Source organism: Triturus cristatus, chromosome 5_2, assembly GCF_964204655.1.
Source record: "Triturus cristatus chromosome 5_2, aTriCri1.1, whole genome shotgun sequence".
NCBI classification, from domain to species: domain Eukaryota; kingdom Metazoa; phylum Chordata; class Amphibia; order Caudata; family Salamandridae; genus Triturus; species Triturus cristatus.
In genome coordinates, this window is record NC_140588.1 from 390,587,312 (window position 1) to 390,612,445 (window position 25,134).

The following is a 25,134-nucleotide window of genomic DNA, read 5'->3' on the forward strand; positions in this document are numbered from 1 at the left end:
GTTTGTTCTTCTTTGTGGGTGCTGCATTAAACAGTAGGAAAATAAGATGATTGACTAGAGTTGTGGAAGCTGTTACCAATCAGACAGCTATGGCACTTGGGAACCTTACGGAGGAGCTGCAAATTGCAAAGATTGTAGCTCTCCAGAACCGAATGGTTCTAGATGTGGTTCTGGCTGATCGAGGTGGTGCATGTCGCATCATCGGTAGCAGCTGTTGCATATTCATACCGGATCACTCACCTTCAGTATATGACGCAATATCAAAACTGCATAAAATTGCTGCAGAAATTCATCCAGAGACTGGTACTTGGACTTTTGCTGGATGGTTTTGGACTCTTGTTTCTGCTTGGGGCTGGAAGCTACTGACTATCCTGTGTGTAATTATTACGATACTTTTTACATGCTGTGTATGTATCCAATGTGGTCCAATGCTTTGCTCCATTTGCATCTCTGTCTGTATACCTGTCAAAAGGAATGTTGCAGAAACAAAGGCCCAACAAATGTTGAATGAAGAGGTGGCCGAAATAATGCTAATAGATGTACGGGATGCATATTTAGATTACCCCAGAGGAACAAATGTCTTCAGCTAATGCTAAAAGGGTTGTCTGTTGTAAATTGGCAGTGATTGGATTAGCATTAGCGGAATCCATCTTGTATTTAGAGTCTCTCTTGTCCATTTTGTGGAATCCATTTTGTATTTCTGGCAGCCATTTTGTTTGCCATGTGCTGCCACGTGCTCACCGTGTGGTCTGTCCTCCCTCAATGTTGACTGCTCTTGTAATCTGCCTAGAAACAAACTATATTTAGCATCTTCCACCTTCGCACATGCCCAGTTGAGTTTGCAGCTGTCCTTGCAGCTGTTAGTAGTATGTAACTGTCAGGATGTGTTTACTAGCATTGGCAAACTGTTAACTCCTCCTACTTGTCGACTGTGCATTTCTGTATGACCTTATATGTATATAAAACCTTCTTCTGTACTTGTACCGCCCTCTTTTGAGCCCCTGTGTGGGTATGAAAGGACCATGCTCCTTCTATTCGGTGTGCTACTTCATGCATTACCGAAGGGTGCTGTGTGAATGTAGTTTCACCTCATGACGTTTATTAAACTTTGTATTTTCTATTCCAGTTTCTGTGCCAACTTCTTCCTATTGGTCTGAGGACTCTGTGCAGAGAAGGGCGAACCCCTTGCACTGGTAGGCCTAGCTGAGGTCCACTTCTACAAAGTGGCTGAGAAGTGGATTTGAGGGAAGAGATGAAAAAGTAAGATGGAATAAATCTTACCTAATGGACAAAGAGGGCAGGAATAGTATATCTGCAAGAAGAGGGGGAATGAAAAGAGATCAGTGGACACGTTGCACCTGGGGTACAGCCAACAATTGGTAGAAGGAAAGAAGGTGTATCGAGCTCACCACTTCGCCGGTTGTAATTCCGTCACGGCTGTAAAAGGGAAGTTCAATCCCAGGAGGGGCAACGAGTAGAAATAGGTAAGTACCACAGTCAAAAGCGCTAGAGAGAGAAAATGGCAGATGGTAGGTAAAGGGGCACACGTAGGTAGAAATGGGGAAACAACAAAAAACGGAACGGAATGGAAAAGCACGAGTAAACATAGTGTAAAGCGAAAAGGTGGAGTGCTACACCAAAGATTACACCAGCACTAGTAGAAAACTGCAATGAAATTGATATCGCGACCTGCAACGTAACGTGAAACAAGCATCCGTGTGAGGAAAACCGCAAACTCTGGCGTGTGCCTACAGTGAATAAATGGCTAAGGAATGTGAAAAACCATCGTAAGTGAGGGGGCGTGAACCTAGAACGGCTGTGGCCAAACGCGGTAAATAAATTAGCAGTGAAGTCTAATGCGCGGTGCGTAAATGTTGAAAAATTGGGAGTAAAGCCGGTCACACGGCTCGGAGTTAGAGCGGTGTAGCAGCGTGTGTTAAAAGGTTGCTGGTGAGGGAAAATTGCACAGAGATTAAAAGCAAGCCTATTAGGTAGCATGTAGTAGTTGGTGGCAGAAAGCTACATGGCTCCAAATAGAACGGGTGCTAATGAAAGCTCAAAGAAAACTGGTAAGAGCAAACGGCACCGAATTTGTTTCTACGTGAGTTCGTATACAAAGCGGAGTATAGTTGTGAGCAAAAATGTCAAGCCAAAACTTACCATAAAATAGGGTGTGGGGTGAGCCAAGCGAGTACGCCGGTGTATACGGGAGTGCAGCATCCACCGGAAGTTAATACAGGGCTTCCGTTTATATATCAGAAAAAAGTGAAAGACTAGAACGCTGACTCCGAACGGACTAACAAACCGGAAGTTGGTTAGTGAATGCACTAAAATTACAAAATCTCCCAATGTCAGTACGATGATACAGGTATAAGAAATGAAGTAAAAGCAAGTGGAAACACGATGGAAAAAGAGATAGAATGCATGTTAAGAAAAAAGTGTTACGGACAACCCAGGTAACACACCAAAGTTGGTGAGCATCTGGATGTGGTGTGGGTAAGATGGAAGAGTGTGTGAAGACACTGGACACGGGTACATTGACCAGGTATTAAAGTATGTGGATAGTCAGGGCATGAAGTGGGTACAGGAGTACCAGAGGGGTCAAGAGTAAATATCTGGGTACTGAGTATAAATTCAATGTTGACGAAAAGTAATCAGGAACCTCAAGTAAGAGGAAGTTGAGATGTCTGAAAAGATACTGGAGAAAGGGAGGGTAGCAGAGAAGTGCCAGGGTAATGGGTGTACAATTATACATTAGCGATGAGCAATTGGTGTAACACTATTTGTGTAGCCTGCAGTCTATTAAGAGTACAGGTTATGGTGCCAGGCATAATTAAAGCAGTACTAGTTATATCATTGGTATTAGATGGGTCAGGTATAAACATGCATATCATATAATGTTCCATATAAATAGGCATCGTCCAGTGTCATAGTGCTTCCGGACACATAAGACATAAATGTGTACAGCATACTGAAGCATGATCCTACATACTGAACATCTATGCATCAATTACCCAAAAAGAATTGTAGCTCGTGGTCGGTATTGAGTACTAGCTCTACCGCTTTCAGACGCATGATCCAAGATGCCTCTGCGCGGCGTAAAGACAATTCTCTGTCGCCATCCCTCTGATGTAATGATATGACCTCTATCCCAAAAAAGTTGAATTGCTTGTATTGGTTTTGTTCAGTACAGTCGATTGCATAGATGGACATGGGATATCTGATGTCACCCTGTTTGATTGCCCTTGCATGTTCACCAATCCGGTCTTTGAGCATCCGGATGGTGCTGCCCACGTATTGTCTGCAGCATTTACACTCAACAATATATATTATAAATCGTGTCAAGCAATTGATGTTCTGCCTAATGTGATATTCCCTCCCATCAGGACCACTGAATTTAGATTTGTTGTGTGAAGCCCATCTACACACACCGCAGCTCCCACATTTATGGAAGCCTAATGTATGTTTGGTAAGCCAATTTGTGTCAGTCAAAGACTTGGGAATCGTAGGGCTCAAAATGCTTCTCAAGGTAGTTCCAGTTCTGTAGGCGACAAGAGGTCTGTGAGTAGTGAATGTCTCCAGGGATTTGTGAGCTCTTAACGTGTCCCAATGTTTGTGCATGCTCTTAGTCATGACATCAACTCTCTTGTTGTGATGCGTAATGAGTCTTACTGGTTGTGTTTGCATGTCTCTGGGCTCTCTATCCCTTAGTGTCTCTGTGTGTGGTACCCGTAGGATACGTCTCTCTGCTTTGTCTAGACTGGTTTGTTGGTACCCTCTGTTCTGAAATCTCTCTTTCATGGTGTGTATGCATTTGTGGAATTCTGTAACTTCCCTTTTACAGCCGGGAAGGAATTACAACCGGTGGAGTGGTGAGCTCGATACACCTTCTTTCCTTATACCAATTGTTGGCTTTACCCCAGGTGCAACGTGTGCACTGATCTCTTTTCATTCCCCCTCTTCTTGCAGATATACTATTCCTGCCCTCTTTGTCCATTAGGTAAGATTTATTCCATCTTACTTTTTCATCTCTTCCCTCAACTTCACTTCCCAGCCACTTTGCTTTTGATTGGGTGTTTCTCTTAAATTTCGGTTATTGATTTACTGTCTCCCTTCTCCATGTCACCTGAGAAATTGTTATGTCCAATTATTCCTTAAGTGTTTCATGTCACACTGTAATAGTTACTTTGTACAGTGTAATCTCACCTTTTATGCTACAACGTTCTTGTCCTGTATACTTATCTTTGTGCTTGTATTTTCTCTCCCAAATAATGGTGCCTGAAACGCACATGCTTAACATAAGTTACATTTTGTACAAGTGTGATGTTTACACACCATAATCAATCCGGGTGCCTCTATGTGTGCTGACAATTTATACTATAGGTTCTGATTTTTGGTTGCACTGGCCTTTGCTACTTCTTGGTTGCTTTGTATCGCCTTCTAGCTATTTTACCTTGTGGTATACTGTGCTAATAGTATGCCATTGTACATCTTGTAGCACTGAAGAAGTCGTAGGGTTCACACCCTGACGAAACACGTGTTGGCTGGGCATTTGATCACCGATTAAATCCACAAAGAAAGAAAATACATCATGGGATCACTGTTTTAATGATTTCTTTGTTCATTACATACAGTAATTCATACTGCTGACTCTTCAAACGTGTGCACAGGTTTTCTGTTATTATGGTTAACGAGTGAGTCGGACCCGACTATCATGCAAGCTCTCCCCTCTGGGTACACTATTCAAAGACATGATAGAGAACATAACAGAGGAGGTTGCATAGCCATCATTTATAAAACTAGATTTAACTGTCGTATAGCGTTGAACCCTATACCCGACTGTGAGAGTCTGTTCTTTTCTATCGGTTTTTCCCAAACCTGCACCATATCTGGGATTTTAATTTATCGCCCTCCGGGAACACTGGGCAAATTTTGCAATGACCTCCCCGAGATCACAGCCAACTTAACGAGCCCCCTGTCTAACTTTTCCCCCTTGGGAGATTTTAACATGCATTTCGATGACTACTCTTTACCAGCCACACGTGACCTATTGGACAGTATGGAAGCCCTTCAATTTTCCCAGAAAGTTCATCTACTTGACCCTATCTTTTCTAACACAGATCTTCAGGTTGGAAATCCTATTCCACTGCCTTGGACAGATCACTGCCTTATTCCTTTTTCTTGGACCCATCAAGCTAGCAGCAGACCAGCAGTAACATCTACCAAACTGTCCCGTTTATGGTCACAACTCCCAGTAGAACGCTGGGTATCAATACTTAATGGCACTAGACGGGCAGCAGAGTCCAATCCGGTCAATGCAAGTCACAACTTTGAAAAATGGCTGATCTCTTCTTTAGACATGGTGCTCCCAAAGAAACAAATTAAGGATAAAAGTGGAGCAAATAGAACAGCTTGGTACACCCCCAAACTGTGTAAACTGAAGCAGGATTGTAAACGGTCTGAAAGAAAATGGAGGAAGGATGACTCCATTACTAATAAAATGATTTACAGGGAGGACATTAACAGGTATAAAAAAAGAAATTAAGTGTGCACAGTCCCTTTATTATGAAAACCAAATTCTTTCAGCCCCCAATTCTTGTTGTGAAATATTTCGCATAATGAAATCACTTGTTAAACACCCTCCCCCTCCTACTCCTTGCGATGATATATCAGCTCGTTGCAACCAACTAACTACATTTTTCTTCAATAAAATCCAAGATATCTATACCTCCTTTCATCAGGCTACAGCTTTAATCAATGTCCCCTTAACCAACATCAAAGGATGCACTGATAATTGCACTTTAGCTGAAATTCCTCTCCTGGATCAACTCTCCCTGCAAAGTATCCTTGGCCAGTTGAAGTCAGGTTCCCCCAGGGATAGGGATACAGTTCCCCCCTCATTTTAAATCAAATCTTTGACACAGTTTCTACTGTTATATTGGATATGATTACTGCCACGTTCCGTATAGGCACGGTCCCTCTCCCCTGGAAGCAAGCAATGGTTAAAGCTTTGCTGAAAAAGCCGAAACTGGATCCTGATACGTTAGGGAATTATCGTCCCATTTCTTTATTGCCAGGGATCAGCAAAATTGCCGAAAAACATGTGAATATTGCTCTGTCCGCATTTTTGGAAGGTAATAACTATCTCCACTCGTCTCAAACTGGGTTCAGACCCCAACAGGGCACAGAAAGTGCCCTTCTGGCTGTGGTTGAGGCAACTAGGAACATTTTAGATAAAGGAGGCTGCGCTGCCATTGTGCTTTTAGATCTTAGCGCAGCCTTCGACACAGTCAATCATCAGCTGCTCCTCCAGAGGCTTAGAGATGTAGGTGTGACTGATCTGGCCCTTAAATGGATCCACTCCTTTTTGTATGACAGGTCATTTCAAGTGTTCCATGAAGATTGCATCTCTGACCCTCTGCCACTCCGCTGTGGGGTTCCTCAGGGGTCCTTCCTGTCCCCCACGCTTTTCAATGTATACATGAGCCCCTTAGCAGGTGTTGTGGAGCCTTTCGGCATTCAAATCATTACATATGCCGATGATACACAGCAGATTGTCTCTTTCAATCAGCTTAACAACACGGAGTTGGCCATGTGTCTTGGAGAGATCTCAGCATGGATAGAGGGCTCATTTTTGAAGTTGAACGGATCTAAAACGGAGATGATGTTTTTGGGTAAACCTTCTATACCCAACATAATACCATCTTGGCCAAGTTGCTTCGGCTCTCCCCCATCCCCAAAAGATTATATCAAGAGTTTGGGGGTTTGGTTAGATCGTAACCTTGACTTTGGGGAGCAAGCAAGGAAGGTTGGTGGTAGCTGCTTTGGGCTGATGAGGATGACACGGAAAATCATCCCTCTCCTCTCCTTCTCTGCAAGGAAAGTGGTGGTTCAGTCCCTCATTCTCTCCAGGCTCGACTACGCCAATGCCCTATTTTTAGGAGCACCATACTCCATGGTTAAGAAACTGCAAATTGTACAGAACTGTGTGGCACGACAACTCCTGAATATTCCTAGCTGACAGTCAGCAGGGGCTGCCGTGGCCGCCCTTGACTGGCTGCCCATTCAGTGGAGAGTGCAGTGCAAGGCTCCCTGCACTTCACATAAGGTACTGTTAGGTTCCGGCCCACCTATCATACGCTCCCTCATTTCCTCTTACTATCCTAAGAGAGCCTTGCGTTCACGCATTAAACAGATGGCAGCTGTACCGAGAATTAGGAAAGCACGCACAGGGGGTCGCCTTTTTTCATATAACGCAGCAAGGCTTTGGAACTCCCTCCCCCTTGCCATTCGATGTGAAACCAACCATCTGGTCTTCCGGAAACATATAAAAACCTTCCTGTTTCCATAAATCGATATCTAGTTCATGAACTTTGGCCTCTAGTGCTGGGATGCCTTTGGTAACAATGCGCTTTACAAATGTTTTACGATTACAATTACAATTACTATGCCCAGGTATCAGCCATAATATTAGCTAATATTAAAGGGGAAGCAGCTTCAGTGGCTATCTGCTAACGCCTAAGGGAGTTCAGTCCTTCAGAACAGGAACACGAACTACCGAAAATAATAGAAACTGCATATGCAGAATTAGGCAGAGACAGTTTGGGTGGGAAAACTTTAAAACCACAACTGATGGGCAGTCCTGAAAAGGACACTTCCAAGCAGACACCTGCTTCGACTAAGAAGAAGTGGGACAATAAAAAACGACAAAACTTTAAAGGAAACAGATCTCAGTCTAGAGGTAGATCTCCTCCACAGGAGCCCTCCAAAAAGAGGTATAACCTTAGGAATAGGGGTAACATTAGGAAACCTGACAGGCATTACAATACTGATACACGTTCCTCTGGTTCCTTTCAGGGTTCCTCAAAAAACTCAGAGAGGGAAGGACGGTCAGACAGACAAGAAAAGCGTACAAAGTCCAGAGACAAGCACCACGCTCAGGATTACACTTCTAAAAAAGAAGAGAAACCAAAGCAAAAGCCACAGTTCAAAAAGAAGAAGGTTGCAGGTCTAAAGTTCAGACATGCCCAGAATTCTGAGGACTTGACTACTGAACGGGGAATGGGCTCTGACGATGCTAGACAGTGCAGCAGAAGTAACAATAGCTCGCCAGAAGATGATGGAATTTCTGGTGACAGCAAACTTGAATGATTACATCACAGTAGAAACACCCTGTACTAGGGTATGGGTCCCACAAACGTTATATGAAGTAACACTCCAGATGGAGGGGGACAAATGTAGGACAGTTAGAGGTCTCTTTTGGGAGAACCTGATGTTTTGGTATGACATTTTGTTAGCTGGACAAGATTGGCCACCAGCATTCGTCATGGATTGCTCTAAAGGAGAAACAGTATTCTACCGGCATCTCAGATCATATTCCAGGCACTTGCAACACACATATGCGCAGGAGTGGGCGGTAGCCCAAGCACCTGCATTATACAAAAACCATGTTGGATGGGATGAGGATTCAACCCACCACATTATTCCTTTAAAAAATACTGACTGACCTTTTACCTAGATACTACACTGCAGTCAGAACTCGGGTTTTTCCTAGTTCGAATCTCATACATTATGCATGAGGCTTCTTGGAAGCACATCAGGACTAACAGCAGGACTGACATCTCCTGTATAATATCTCTGTATAAAGTTCAGGCTCGACGTCATCCTTTAGGCCGACACAGTAACACAGCAAGGTAAGACCCCTGGGGAGACCTATGGGTAGATATACATCATGTCTTGCTGAGAAAGGCAGAGGAGACCGAGACTTCCCGGCTGACACACTGACCGGAGACGCTGAGGTTCCTGCATGCAGACGCTCCAGCTAGCAGTGGTCTTACATCCTTCATGGGGTGCCCAACCCGAAACCAAGACGGGATCCCATATTCTCTCATTCTCAGGTAATGGGGTTGACTAGATCCTAGAGGGATTCTTGGCATAGCACCTACACAGATGCTAGGTACATTTACATACACTTAGGTACTTCTAGTTAGAGAGGCATCATAGGAGTACGCACCTTTTATCATGTGTTTTATATACTCGTATGTTTTCATGATTATCGCAAGATGGTAGAGCTATACCATCCATTTACTTTCTTAATGCTGCTAATCATAAATCTCTGCTACTGTCTAATGGTTGTTGCAGCTCATCTATTCTCCACTAGAATAACAACTGTTCAATAAATTCTTATTGAAACACCCAGCCTGTTTATTCTGTGGATCTCTGAGAGAAACTAAGTGAGCATGAGTGACTGAGCGAAAAGTAGTACATTGTGTCTACGATTCTGAGGGATCAGGGTTGTCATGGTCTGAGGTTGCCAGGAACTATTCTCTCCCTGAAAAGAGGAGATTATAGTGGCACTGTGAGCTAACTGATACAGACAGGCTAATGTATCCAGTGGGTGTGCACAGAATCTGTCTGCCACCAATCCCACAGTTTATGTTATCCAAACGCGCAGATCCTGTATAGGCTATATAGGAACTACACGACAACACTGTTGAGGATGGGCCAATGGGACAGCCCACGTTAGTGACGGCATCTATCCTGTGTACAATGTGCACATGAGCATCAAAGTAGCCTGCTCCAGTGCCACGGTACGTTTTTTGTTAATACAAATGTTATTTTTTAATTTCATAAACCCTGATATAATTCATTTTTAATTTTTCCAGGGCTGCACAATCGCATAATTCCAGTGGCTGTGGGCATAATATACAGAATCTCTATTTGATACACCACATTTTGCATGTTGTCCACCCGTAGCTTTTACCCTGATACATTTGGGCGAGTTTGAACTGGTGAAAACTATCAGGGAAAAGCACTGGCATGTGACAATTATGACACAACTTTAAATTCTGAACCCTGTGCAATTTTTTTTTTCTTTGCACAGGGGTTGGAATTTAGCTCTGATCAAGAGTTTATAATATTTATACGGCTGCAGGTACCGTTTCTGTGTGCATCAGAGAATTTGCCACTAGGTGGCGCACCAGAGACGGAGAATGAGTATTGTCTGGGATCGCGGATTTACTATCGGGTAGTGTCAGGAAGTCTGGATTTTATTACAGGCAGTGAACAAGTTTTATGCCTTCTTTCATTGCCTTTGTTTAAAAAGCATCCCAAGGAAGTGGGCAATCAAACTATGTAAATCCATCATTTAGAGGGCACAGGCCTCTAAAATACTCGAGTGTGAGTAGCTAATCATGTTGCTTTTGTAAGAAAGTCAATGACGCATGAGGAATCAGGGCAACAGTGAAAAGACCATCAACATTGCCACTACGAACATAAACAAGCATTGGTAAATGCATCAGATTTCGCTTATGGGGTTAATAATAATAGGTGTGTGGGCAATGTATGTGTGCAGGGAGAATGGTGTGAAAGTGCCTGAATGCATGGTGACTGAATTGTGTGTTCAGTGTAGGATGAGAATTGTGTGAGTGTACAGGGTGAGAGATTTTAGCTTGTTTAAGGTAAGAGTTGTGTGAGTATAGGGTGAGCGGTATGTCAATAGTATAAGTGCAGGAAAGTGCAGGATAAGCGGTTTGAGCTGAGCGTGAGATGTGTGCGTTTGAGGGGGAGAGGAATGTGAGTGCTGGGTGAGAGGTATGTCAGTGGCTCCTCTCCCCATCTATCCAGCACAGGATGGCAGCTTCCTATCAGCCAAACAAGACAGCTGTCTACAGGAGGTCCCAGGTGACTGAGCAGGTTAGCCTGCTCTGGGAGGACAGACAGATGGAAAGACAGGAAGACATAGAGACAGGATCAAAGACAGGGACAGCGTTTACTAAATTATGCAAACCCAGGGCAGTCGGAATGTGTAATTTCATCATAACAGCAATATTACGTCAAAGGTACACTGATTACACACCTAAAGGAAACATCACGCGAGACATCCTTAAAAAAAAAAGAAATAAGGCAATATATACGTAGACGTGTAAATTAATACATTTAAAACCTGCACTAATATTAATAGACCTAACTAACTGCCAGATCGCATGCTGGATTTTAGCAACAGAACAGCCATAACAAAAATAATCAACATATTCGGTTAACCTTCTTCTTCGGCTCCAAATGAAGACATTGCAAACCATAAGCATTTTAAAATAAAATGTTTGGCAGCAATGTGCAAAGATGCTTGAACCAGCCATTGCATACAGGAGAAATGAACACAGGTGAAACAAGCCACAAAATGACAGACTGCAGGAGACATTTAAACCTCTGTTAGTAATTTTCTCCCCACAAAGACAGCATGTGAGAAAAAAAAGTATTCTGCTGCAACAGTATGCCATTGGTCTGGTGAACTGAATAGCTGGACTGCCCATGCTTGGAAATAGGAGTTATGCACTTTTATAAAAGATAGCTAAAAAGTAGCCCAAATATACCTCATTATTTATTTTTATTTTTTTTAGAACAAAAAAGACCTCATTATGAATGAAGTTGGTGCAGTTTTACAAAAACAGCAAAGTTTCACGTAAATAGGATAACAGGAATTCGGAAAAGACATTTGAAAAATAAAACAAATCATACAGCTTTCAAAAACATTGTCCAGACTCTACTCTTTTACCTGCTCCCAATTAAACGTTATCACTTACATGTATTAAGGTAACCCAGCGTTATCCTGTTGGAGGGGTAGGCCTCACAGTAGTGAAAAATGAATCTAGGAGTTTTAACTATCAGGACATGTAAAATTTAAAAGTACATGTCCAACTTTTAAATGCAATGCACCCTGCCCTGTGTGCTGTTTAGGGCCTACCCTAGGGGTGACCTACATGTATTGAGAGGAGAGGTTTAGGCCTGACTAAAGGATTATTTTTCAGGTCAAAATGGCAGCTTTAAACTACACACAGAGGTTTCAATGCCAGGCCTGAGACACGTTTAAAAGGCTACGAAAGTGGGTGGCAGAATGATTGCTGCAGGCCTACTAGTAGCATTCAATTTACAGGCCCGGAGTACGTGTAGTACCACTTTAGTAGGGACTTGCAAGTCAATTAATGCACCAATTGGCTGTAAGCCAATGTCACCAGGTTTACAGAAGAGTGTGCAAGCACTTTAGCACTGGTTAGTGGTGGTAAGGTGTGCAGAGTCTTAAGGCCAACAAAAACGAATTCAGCCAAATCAAGAGGAGTAAGGCAAAAAGTTTGGGAAAAGATCACCCTAAGCCAGCCAGGTCTAAAAGGCGACATGTGCTCCCTTGCTCCAGTCACAACATCATCACATTTCCTGGGCCAGGGACGCTTTAAAGGTACGTGTTATCACTGTGTTGGAGATGCAGCTTACTGGAGTTCCATGTTCCGCTCGCATCCGCATATTTCTGCCTGATCACCACACCATCAGTCTTGATTTCCTTGTCCCCTGTTGATAAAGAGCCTTTAAAACTGGTTCCTGTGTTTCTCAGGCTGATCACATATCAAACAGGCACAGTTTCATCGCTCCTGCTTCCCTCAATAATGCTGCAGCAGTTAACTCCGTCTCCTCAGCTCAGTGTATTGAATTTGTACTGAAAAAGCAATAAATTCCTTTCAGGTGATGCCAAAGTTGTGTGCAGCATTTCATTTAAAATATTAATTTACCCAACAGTGCTGCTCTCCTCTATCCCTGTTTGCAAACATGTTTGTTAATTGATGTTAGACTTTCAGGGAAGGATCACAAAACATTTTTGGTGGGTGCTATTACATGTCCTTGGTGATAAGTAAGGGAGAGCTTGGTGGAATCACCTTCTACCACTTTACTGTAAAAGCTGATTTGTGGAGTTGCTGATGGGTGACAAGAATATGTGTGCATATTTGCTGTGTTGCGTTTTTCTATAGTGTTGATGAGTTATGCTACTGTTGTGTTATTGTGCTGTGTGATTTTTGTACTGTACTATGTTGTGTTCTATTTTTACTGTTTTGCTACGCTATGTTGTACTGTTATATATTTTTTAAATATATCTGTTTGTTTCTTTGTGTTCAAAATGTAACAAACAAAATAGCAGAAAGGCAGTGAGGGTATCACAATTTACGACATGCCCCATACCCATGGTAAAATATCTTGACAAAAAGAAAAAAAACAGAAAGAAGATTTCAGACTCCATCAAGTGTAGATTCCTAAACCAACGGGTCCCACATCTTGTGATGTTTGGGGGCGCAGCCTCTCCACTTGTACATTTCCTTTTTTTTAATAAATCTTTTTATTAGCAAAGCTCAAGAGACCATGGTTCACAATTACTGTTTCAAAAAGTACATCAGGTATCAAGCACATACAGTTGGAGACGACACATTCAGGAGACAGAGCATTCAGGTGTATTGACCCCCCCTCCCATCGCTAATTCTCCACCTCCTGCCCTATGTACCTCAACCATGGTGACTACACTTTCTTCCATTTCTTGGCACACCCACTGATTTTATACACTGTTTCCTCAGCCCTCTGGCACCAGTCAAGGTCCCGCTTCCGATCCTCCACCCGCGGGGGTGAGGGCGACCCCAATTCCTTGCAATGTTACACTTAGCCACACCCGCTGCCAGAGCCAGCCATAAACTCTTATATCTGGGCCAGTCAGCCTCACCTCTATTAAGATAAGCCACCTCGGGTCCAATAGCATGGGCTGACTCACCACCTCCGACATAGTTTCCGTGACTCCCCTCCAGAACCGAGACACCTCGGGGCAGCTCCACAGTATGTGTAGAAAGGTCCCTTCCTCCCCACAACCCCTCGCGCACTGTGCCGTGAGAGCTACTTGTACATTTCTTGTACTGCCATACAGCAATACAGCAATAATCCATTTTTCTCAACTGGACCGCCACCTTGGGGGAAGGGTGGGAGGGGCCTGGGGACCACCAGCATCTGGAAATTAGCAGTGGCTGCTGCCAATCTGATGGGAGGGGGCAACGTGTGGTAAAATCATAACAATAAATTAATAAATAAATGTTCACTTACCTTTCGCTGCCAGCCGCCGCCTCTGTGATCTTTTGCTCCTGCGCTGCGCGTCAGCGCTCCTCTGCTCCCAGCACTGCAGTCCCCATGAGCACAGGCTCCCAGACTCCTCACGCACTCCCAAAGCTGCTCTCATGCTATTACCCAGCATGAGAGAAGCCCCGGGAATGGGCGGAGTGGGCCGGTTTCACACTGCACAGGGACTGGGAGCCTGTGCTCCTGAGCCCTGCTGATATCTCCAAGGAACAGCCTGGAGATATCCAAGTGCGCAAGTCGATTTGGCCGTCCAAGGCTATCCAAATGGACATGCACACTTTCAGTGCCTACTAGTCCTCCTCCCTTGCTGCCAATGCTACAGCATGGCCCCGCCCCACCCTAGACTCGGAGGACTGGAAGTGAAAAATAAAATGATAATAAAATAGTTTTACTGCCCTTTTATTTTTCTTCTGTCTGCTGCCTTTCAGCAGTTGGGCGACACTCCTCTGCCATAGCGGAGGAGCCGCCCTGCTGGCAATGTCTCTCTTGGCTACCAAATAGCCGACACCTGCGAGTAGACACTGGGGTCTTGTCTTCGCCCAGCACTCCACTATCCCCAAAGGGCCACTTTTTGGTCCAGACTCTCCGGGGTCCAAATAAACGTGATTCTAGTGTGGATTGTGTTCCAGTATAGTCTAGGTCAAGTTTGATCATCTTAGTCAATTGCTTAGAACCTTCGTCTTCACTACAAGCCCGACATTTATTGTTGAACATTATTTTTGTAGACCAATTTTTGACATAAATCACAGTATTCAATAAAATGTAAGTACTGACCAGTCTAGGCCTCACACCTTGTCTTTCTACTAATATGCATGTTCAGCTCATCAGGCCATATTCCAGGTCTTTTTGTGCTTGTGCCATTGACTGCTTTAGTTATTGAAATATTTAGTGTGGATGCTGATGCTTAACTGTAAATCAAGAATGAAGGTCAATGAATTCTTCTTGAAGAGTGTTAAAAAAAAAACAAATCTGAGCATATGATCATTTAATTAGACTTGCTTTAATGCAGTTAGGCCAGCCTGCTGCGAGAATTTCCAGAATAGATGTTTCTTTCAATTCTTAATGCATGGATCATTTCACAGCCATATGTTTGCAGCAAGCAAGTCATAGCTTACTTTCAGCATATGTTTCTCGGAATTTGTCGTATATTTTATATTTCTCCAGGCAGATTGCGAGCGTGGTCAGGCGAGGGTCTGTGTCCTATACCTTTGTTTGTACCAGCCATTGTAGTTGTACTTTTCAATTAAATAGGGAGGAACTTTTCTCTTTGGAATGGGTGTATTTCATTTAAACGTTGAACTGGGCTATTCCAACAAAAAACAAAAAACCATTAACAAACTTATAACAAGAGGTGGTCACTTCACATTGAACACACAAGGTGACAACAGTATAAAGGAGACCATGATAGAACTGCAGGAAGCATCATATTAGCAATTTTAAGTACATGTGCTGGACACTGGTCATGACGGGTTCCCCAGTGGTGTCAGCTTCTAGATCTTCGAAGCAGGAGGTGCGAATCCATGATTTTCAGGACCAGCCAAGCAGGGACCGCAGGTCGGAGAGAGTCAGGTACGGTAAGGTTCCAATACTGGAATGTGTTGATTTATGAATATGTACATACCAGTGTTTCTATGGATACTATGATCTCCCCACCAACTAAATTCTTCAGTTATGAATCCTTCCTTTGACTCATACCAAACCTAATTTTACTACCATGATCTCCCTAACTCCTTTCTTGATAGTCTTCCCTCTTCCATCTCGCCTTTTCTCATCCGAAACCTCATCTTAGTACTATTTTCTCCCAAATAACACTATATAGACTCTTCCTTCTTCTATCATTCCATTATCCTACTCAATCCAACCAACAGGCTCGCATGCCCACCACTAAAATTAATTCAAATTTCCCTATACTCATCCACCACTAATCCTTTTTCGGTTCCAGAGGTGCGTGCTACTAGCCGAAAAGCACTTTGATGCCTTGACAGGGGTAGCAAGCGTTATATAAATGCAATTACAATACAATACAAATCTTTAATGAGTCATTACAATTTGGACTTGGTTGGTAAATGTTACCAAATTGGGCTGGGTTCGGTCCTGTGCCAAACTAGTGTGATAAAAATAAAAATGTATTGGATATTTAACCTTAGGAGGCTGTCTTGTGCTTGAATAATGTATGTGATGTAGCAAACAGTGAACAAGTGATAGCAATGAATGATTATATAGAGCCCCTGACTTCTGTGTCTCCCACTTACTTATTACTGGTATCCGAGCACCCCACCAAATCATTATTAGAAACCGGGGACTCCCCACTGAGTCATTATTGGAATCCAGGACTCCAGCATAAGCAATTTCGATGATTTGAAGAGCAGAAAAAAAATAAAAAAACAGAAACATTCGATCATCAAATACCTTTACTAATGATGAAATAGTTAGTTTAATTCACAAATAATTAAATGAAAAGGTTGGAACTTTTCTAAATTCAGTCAAGGCGACATATTGTCCATAGTATATAATACTTTGTCTGGTGCACTTGCACTGATCCCACAAATAAATCTGAGGATACCAACTTAATTTTTACCCTCCAATTTCAAATTTCTTCACATTTATAGAACATTTTACAATGTTCAATTTCACATGTTGCTTATTTATTTATGTACACTTTAATATTCTGTTAATATCATTTAATTGTCCAAGTAGATGCAGACTTCCTAATTAGGCATTGTATACCACCAGGGGTCCCCGGACCACAGGTAAAGAGCCACTGATATAGAACATGCCAAAGATGAGGCCATTATATGGGAGAGGGTATTGGGCCTGAATATGCGACTGAATCGAAAAGTCAAAAGGACTCAGTTACTGAAGACAACATGATGGTGAGAGATGATGCCCTTGTACTCCTTACTGGGCTGTGAGCAGAGCTTGTGTGCTTTGCACATGAAGGACATTTTGGAGTAACAGGCACTGAAAGGAGATTGAGTTTGGGTTACTGGCGGCTTTCCTTCGACCGTGATGTAGTGATGTAGTGGTGTATGTTCAGGAATAATCAAATGTGAAAAGCTGCTGATAAAACCCTGAAAGTCAGATTATGTTTTCTAAGTCCAATAAATTTCCCAGTGGTATCTCGGTAAAGGGTCATAATTTTCCCAATCAATTACTTGTATAACTCCCTGTATTTTGCAGTAGTAATATTTGATTACAACAGCTAATAGATTGAGTTGAAAAGCTTATCCAATTTCAGTATGTGAGAAATTGAGTTATTAGGTGGGAGGGAGGATGGGTGCTCCATTCAAATAATAAATACAATCCTTCTTGGGGGACCATCAAAAGAACTAAATAAACAATTGCCTAACCATGTGGTAGCTGGGAACAAAAACAATCAGGCATAACTTAAAGGCAATGTGTAAAGTATTTATGCAGCACTCAAACTGTAATAAAGTGAAAACACAACACAAGGTAAAAACCAAACTTAGTGAGATAAATAGAGTAAAATTTCAAAAATAAAATGACAAAAATCCAATTAGTAGAACTTGCGATATGAGTTTATAATGTTTTAAGTGAAAATAGCATCAAAAAGCACGAAGCGCCAGTTGCGATCATCTGTACGACCTGGACTGCATGAAAGCCATAGGTTCAGGCTGACGACGATGGAGAGTGGGTCCGACACAGGGGCCAGGTTTGGCCCACTGTGTCCAACCCACGGATGCAGGAAGAGTGCCATTTGCAATAAGTGCAATGAGGTCATTATCAGCACGAGGAGCAGGTCTGGAGTCATAGACGGTCGCTGTTGTAGAGCAAAGAGTCGGTGATCAATGGAGCTTCGCTTTGGTGGTCATCAAGGGATGTCGCTGTCGGCGCAAAGTGCAGATCTCTTGTTGTTGGTAATCGTGAATGATTGCTGTCTGTGTAAAGGCTATGTCCCGCTGGAGCCTCAACAGGAAGAGGTCACATTGCAGTCACGAAAACCCCAAAACGTTTGGATCTTCATTTTTTCTTCAGGTGGAGTACACTCTGATGACAGCCAAGGGTCCAGGAGCTGGGAGGGCCCTCTTGCGGATTGGGACTCACTCCAGTAGAGGCCAGCAGCAGAGCTCAGCCATCTCCAGTCAGGTCCAGTTGGTGCTGGTCTGCTGAGAAGTTCCAGGGAGGCCTATGAACACTTGTGTATCTGTTGCTCAAACAGTAGGTCATCCTATTGACCCTTAGATAAATTTCTGGAGAGCCTGGGTTCAAGGCAAACAGGTCCAAGTATTCCTTCTTTAGATAGCAGGTCAGACCTTCTTCTGAATCTTCTACAGGTTCAGGAGTGTTCTGATCAGAGGTTCTGAAGGTGCCACTTTTATCTCCATTGCCAGCCTGTTGGTGGGGTATGATCCCTTTGTCTAACCTCCCCCCTTTCCTGAGTTTGTCTCCAAACTGTCTAGGGTAACAAAGGGCAGGCAGACAGGCCTATGTGTGAGCTGCATTTGTCATTGCAGGCCAGGCAGCCCTTCAAAGTAAACAAGCATTGGCATTGCCAATAGGTCTCGCTTGTTGGACTTTATAAGTATTTAGTTATGCAGCACAATATCCTTGGTGCAACAACATTAACTGTTGCATGGTTAAACACTTAGAAGGCCCCAAAGGCGAGACCTATTGGCTATGCCAATGCTTGTTTTTTTTAAATAAAAGGACAAGCAGTGTTATCAGCCTCCGGCTGCCACTTAGAGGTAGAGAGAGAGAGGTGTGTAGAGAGACAGAGGGGTGTGTAGAGAGAGAGAGAGAGGTGTGTAGAGAGAGGTGGGTAGAGAGAAGTGGGTAGAGAGAGGGGTATAGAGAGAGGGGTATAGAAAGCGGTGTAGAGAGGGGTAGAGAGAGGGGTAGAGAGAGGTGTAGAGATATATAGAGAGGTAGAGAGGTAGAGAGGTAGAGAGAGGTAGAGAGGTAGAATGGTAGAGAGGTAGAGGGAGAGAGGTAGAGAGAGAGAGGTAGAGAGAGAGAGGTAGAGAGAGAGAGAGGTAGAGAGAGAGAGGTAGAGAGGGAGCGGTAGAGAGGTAGAGGAAGAGAGGTAGAGAGGTAGAGAGAGAGGTAGATAGGTAGAGAGATAGAGAGGGCAAGAGAGGTAGAGAGGTAGAGAAAGAGAGAGAGAGAGCCCTGCCTGAACCCTGCCTGAACATGAGAGGTTGAACTGGTGACCAGAGATAGTAACCAGAGTGGTGCTCTTAACTTGACTTAGGTCTCTGCACCTAGACATGTAAACGGAGGAAGAGTAGTGAGAGATATGTCTTTTTTGCTGCTGCAGCACTCTGTGATAGTCTCTGTGGCATTTAGAGACCTACAAAACTCCTCACAAATAAATAATGAATAAACGTCAACATTTAGAGATACACAACTAGGATGAAGATTCACTTGATATGTTTTTCTTGTTTGAATCATCATTAAAGCGCATTTCAACTTGGTGTGTATTTTTGATCCCTAATAGGGTAGAGTATTTTTGTTGCTTTGGATTTTATTGGCCTCTTGTATCTGTTCTGTTGACAGCTATGCTCTACTTAACACAAATAGCAAAACAAAAAACCCCAAAAAATCCACAATGATCACTCATTAGGCGAGAAACCACATGCAGGTGTAATTCAAATGAAAGGTCTGCTAGGGGTCAACAAATCAATTGCAAATCAATGATAATGGCCGATTATAATTGAACTAGACCTACCACGAGCCTGTTGTACTGAGAGTACATGCACATGCAGGCTGATGAACAGATAAAGCATCGAGGCTGTGGCCAGTTAATAAGAATGATGCATCCCAATCAGCATCCCAATCATTGTGTGCGATTCCCTAATAAGAACTTGAGAATGGCAAAAACATCCTCTGCAAATTTAGGAAAATAATGATAGAATGTGCAGAGTGGTTAAAAAAAGTTATGTGTTTGTGCATACGGCGAGGTGAGTTGTAGTGTTGTGTTTCGACTACCCGTTTCAGGATTGTCATTCTGATTGACTGAAAATAGTGTAATCCCCTCCCGCCCACCCCCCACACACACACACACCCTCCCACGCCTGCTCTGCCCAAACACGACTACTTCCAGAGACTCCCCACTCACTACTCGTTTGAAATCAAGTCATGCAAGCACCATTTTCAAACAGGTCACGCGTCAAAAGTCCACATCTCCTCTCATGTTTGCACAGGGCTATGAAATAAATGAGAAGAGCAAACACAGGGACAAAGCCAGTGCTTGAATGAATGCACAGTCTAAGGTCCTCATTGCGAGTTAAGGGTTGAATTCTGATAGCACTTCAAACATGTTTTCACAGGTATCGGAATTACCCTCCTCGTGTTTATTTCATTGATAAATTCTGGCAGGCCGTGCCGGTCCAAATTTATCACTGAAAAAGGCCTGGAACAAGGCAAAACATGCAGAATTCGGCGAGTCAAAAAACGATTCCCGTGTCATGCCTCATTTTCCTGTAGGATTCTCAGAACAAGAGGCATTTTCTAAATGTGACAAATGCAACCTGGGGTAATGACAGTTTAACATGGAAGAGCGTCACTGACATGACAAGTAAAGCAACAGAGCAAATTATGACGGGGCATGTGTGCAATGGTGTACTAAGAGTGCAGGGGCAAGATGACTTTTTGTCTGATGTGGGACCATCCCTAATACACAAGAGAAAAGTGAGGCCAGCGCCTTTATTGCAAGTTGCAAACTAAGAAAAGATGCAACGCAAGGCAACGTATGTCCTCAAACAGAGTAAATTAGTTAACTGGCGGCGCTAACAGGAGAAATGGGCTGGTGCAAGCTGCCTCCTGACGAGGGCCCCAGCACTTATGCTTTTTTTTTTTAACCAATTAACCACTGGATAAATTAACCATCCCCTTGAACACCATGCCAGAGCGTTTAGATTTTACGTGTCTTGCAGTGTATGGCCAAACATAATTTGGTTTACCAGCAGCACAGGAACATGAACTTTTAGTCTGCTGGAAACCGGAAGCCAGAAAATGTTTTTGGGTAGGGCAGGCATTCTTTTGATCATCGTTCATATAGTCCAATGTACATGTTGCTGGGACACGTCACTGTAATACATTCATGCTGAGTGTTGCTGCTAAGAGTTCTATTGATAAGAAATGCTGTTAACCACGAATGACTGATGTGTTACTGAGTGCGCCCCTGTTATTTACTATCTGGTATTTCAATGATAGCAGAGGCGAAGCAACAGGCACTTTGGTCCGTATATCATCTGACAGATAATGTTGCAAAAAGGGGCACTGATACAGTTGTTTCTCTTTTTGCGGCCCACCAATGGTTAACTCCGGCTGCTGAATGTGAACCATTTAGAGTTGAATCGGTTGTTAAATTGATGTAACATAATGCAAGTGCTGATGTGCAGGCCACGTCTACAATTTAAAGGTAGTCTTGCGTCATACGTGCAGGCAAGGAAACCCACTGCACGTTGAGTTAAACGTTGCTAGGTGATTTAACAAAAATATTTATCATACGAATGAGAGCAAAGACTCTTTTGAGGGATCATTAATGCGTTGCGTGTTGTGAGTCTTGTGGTTTTTGACCTGTGCCACTCAACGAGCAAAGTATTATTCATTTACAAAGTGAAGAACCTTTGGTACAGCGCCAGTGCTTAGTTTGTAAAAAAAACCAAGAAGGGCTGAACGAGAAGGGAGGGGGGAATGCCAGCAACAGAAGGGCTGGGCGAGAAGGGAGGGGGGAATGCCAGCAACAGAGGAGCCCGCGAAAGTGAAAGTGATCGTGATTACGATCACTACGGAGGAAAGACACATGGCGCTGCGCGCGTGCACGTTCACGTGCACTGTAGCTTTAGGCCACGGCCGCACTTTGAAAAGCCCAGATATAAAATGTCTCTTAGAGCCTTTGGCTCACGAGACCTAAAAAGGAGGCAGGCAAACCTTAAGGCTACTCTTTGAAGCTAAGGAAGGCTGAGTACTACCCTTCAGGTCATCCTACTCAGGAGAGAAACACTCTGCCCCACACCCAGACTCCTTTGTTTTCATGTCTGGGAGTAATACAAAAAACATCACATGAGAGCGATTTGCAGGCATGTGATTCTGGACAGAGGCAGATGTTAAATGGTAGCGGCAGTTTCAGTCGATAACCTTTCAAGTATTTGCCCGGCGGTAATCGCCTCTTATACCACTCGATAATTTACCAATGAAAGAGGCAGGCGCCGGAGACTGGAAGGCAGGAAACAAGTTTTATTCCGTCGGAGCAGAACACATCAGATCAGACAGCAAGGTATCGTCACGAGGTGCTCTAACTGCATCTCTGAGACCTGGTCTCTTATACACTGGTTTATTGCTTTATTACATATAGTACATTCTTGAGATTCCCTTGATGCCTGAAAGAACATCCCCTGAAGCCCCGGCTCAGATCCGATCCCACACATAGATACAGTAGAAGTTCCCACCCTACCCGCAGTGGGAGATGGCTATCGCGCAGCAGGGAATTCCGCTAATTCCCGGGGGTGTGTGCAACTGGCCGGGTCTCAGGGGGTAGGGGCTTTGATCTACTGTAATCCCTTTGATGTGGGGTGTTTCCCTTACAGTAGGGGCCGTAAACTGCATCCGCAGGGCTAGGTGATGGCCTGGGACCAGTTCAGACAATGGGGCGCAGAGGAAGGGGGTTATCAAAGGAGAGGCATGACCATGTATGGGTTGTCGGTTGGAAGTGGTTCCGTAGCAGGGTCGCGCAGAAAGAGAGGGTTTATGGCCTGTATGAGAGAGCGGGGGGTGGCCGGCGCGCGGGGGATGCTTGCAGCGCCAGGGGAAAGCGCTGGCGGTCGAGAGTGAGCGGGGAGAGAGTGGGGTGCCTAAAATGGCGGCTGTGCATTCGCTGCGCGTGGTGCTGGGGAGGGGCAAGATGGCGCAGATAATGTTCAGTTTGCGAGCTAAATTTCCACAGTCCTCCCTTTTAACATATCTCGCCAGCTTGTCCGGCCAATATTCGCCTTTGTTAGCCTTTCAGTTACAGTATCGTCAATGTTCGTCACACATTTAAAGATACAGAGTCTTTAGGGTAGGCAGGAGTAATCTGACACATTTGTACATTGTCTCATACAGTTTGATGAAGCAGGCGAGGAGGAAGTACATTCAAAGTTGCAGTATAGTTGTGTACATGGCTGGTGTTGTATGAATGTTACTATACAAAGTTACATTTTCTTACTTCTCAGTGTACAGTCGGAAGTGATTGATGCAACATCATGAAAACTTGATAAGAAGATAGTTAATATAATAAGGTGGTTGGGAGAGGATTTTCAACTTTGACATGGGTTCTTCTTTCCAGTGTCCTTGTTTATAAAGAGCTATCACTGGTAAGCTCTCATTGTTGTTCTTCTTTCGTTGGCACGGTTGAGCACCGGCGGTGGAACTAAGGTCCGGCTCAAATCCGATTTCTTCACGTGGCAGGGTGTGACCACTCACTGTTCTTTGATCACAGTCCTGTTCCTTAACACAGTTCACCACAGGTACTTTTGAGACAGGGTGCCGGCCTTTTGTTCCTCGGTAGTAGGTCAAAGTCATAGTCCAAATGAAAGAGGAAGAGAGAATGGGGTGGCATGGGATCAGATCAAAAATGCGGACCAAGGAGAGCAGAATCTTTTCAGCACTGGGCCCATCAATCGGGCCCGACGGGTTAAGACTTCAGGCACGCTGGTCAGTGAGCAGGGGCCTCGATGTAGCCCTTCGCGCTCATCGTTCTGATAATGGTGCCTCGTCTCACACCCTTGTTGCTTCGTCGCTTCCCCCTTGGTCGATGTCATAGATGTTTTATGATCCGCAGCCAGACTGTGCGTCACATCCGACCCCTCTCTTCTGATGGCTGCAGGTTATCCTTGAATAGGTTATAAGAAACGAAAGTCTTAGAGATCTTGGCAGGGAAGACATTTACATACTTCATTCTCTCTCCCAACCACTGAGTAGTTGCGGAAATGCTCTTATCTGTTACTATATGATTGGTGTCTATTAACTCTGATGTTAATGTGCGTGTTACTAATCTATTAATTACTGCTGTGGTGCAGGGTTCTGTGGGTGTCCCTGTCCATCGTCTGGCCTTCTAGGTGTCAGTTTCTGCGCCCTATAATGCAAGGTTTGGTAATACCCGTAAGTGCGAGGTGCTATGGTCATGCGTTCACGAGTATCCTTTTCATACAGTAGGTGACCCTTTATCAGTTTAAAACAGGGGCCATCAGCTGTTTCGTTCGGGATACTCTGAGACGGCTAGTATAGGGCTGGAGTTATCTTTGGGAGAACAGGGTGCTTTAGACATTCTATTCCGGGCCAATTGGTCAGGGGTAATTCTGGGTGGTGGAGATGGTGTCCTTTAAGAACAAAAACCACTGACATATAGTCCCCGTGTTGTGGGTCAGATTGGGAGACATCAGTCGTCTTACCTGTCCTTTCCTTCTCAGCCGATTAGGCTTAATGTTTGTAAAAAGGAGAGGTAGTTACGTGGTAAAGTATGGTCGTTTTTGTTTCTATCAATTTGTTCGGACACCACTGTGTTCAGGCCAATTATACACTTACCAAAGAGGTGTATGTCGTTAATTTATTCAAGAAGAAAGAGGGCAAGAAAGAGCCTTTTGCGAGGGAGGGGGAGAGAGTGCGAGAGAGAGTGCGAGAGTGCGAGAGAGAGAGAGAGAGAGAGAGAGAGAGAGAGAGAGAGAGAGAGAGAGAGAGAGAGAGAGAGAGAGAGAGAGAGAGAGAGAGAGAGAGAGAGAGAGAGAGAGAGACGTGTGCATCAAGTAGGCTATTCTGGCGTACATACGACACAAAACGAGAGAGAGAGAGAGAGATGGGTAAGATAATAGGCCACTTGGTGCACACACAACATGGAGTAGCATGGGTCTGTTCCATGTAAGAAAACACAAGCGGGGAAAAGACATAAATTCGGTGATCACGTACACACAAATGCCGGATAGGGTGTGACAGTACATGCATCAAGACGGAGACTCAGGGCTGCGTCGAGCACGGGGACCTCTCCTTTCCTGTCCTCTATTCCTATGCATGTTGCGTACCTTCAGTATTTTGTAGTTCATCTTGTGGGTTGTCTGACCCTTTATTCTCCCCCCTTTGATCGGTGGACGCACACTTCAATTATACAATGACGCTCTCTTCAAGTGATCCGAACATGAAATGCATACACATTCATATCGTATAATCGTAGTACACACGCACAATCATATCATACGGTTT

General features: G+C 43.9%; 1 long non-coding RNA gene across 3 annotated transcripts in view; it reads right to left on the reverse strand.

Moving 5' to 3' along the window:
- Positions 1 to 25,134, reverse strand: part of LOC146823052 (uncharacterized) — a 339,929-nt gene that overhangs the window by 35,197 nt on the left and 279,598 nt on the right. For 2 of the 3 annotated variants that reach the window (XR_014962127.1, XR_014962129.1), the window contains exon 5: positions 11,438 to 12,487. This is a non-coding gene — a long non-coding RNA (uncharacterized LOC146823052). Of the gene's footprint in view, positions 1 to 11,437; positions 12,488 to 25,134 lie in introns of those variants that run through there. The other variant, XR_014962128.1, reaches the window with a different exon arrangement.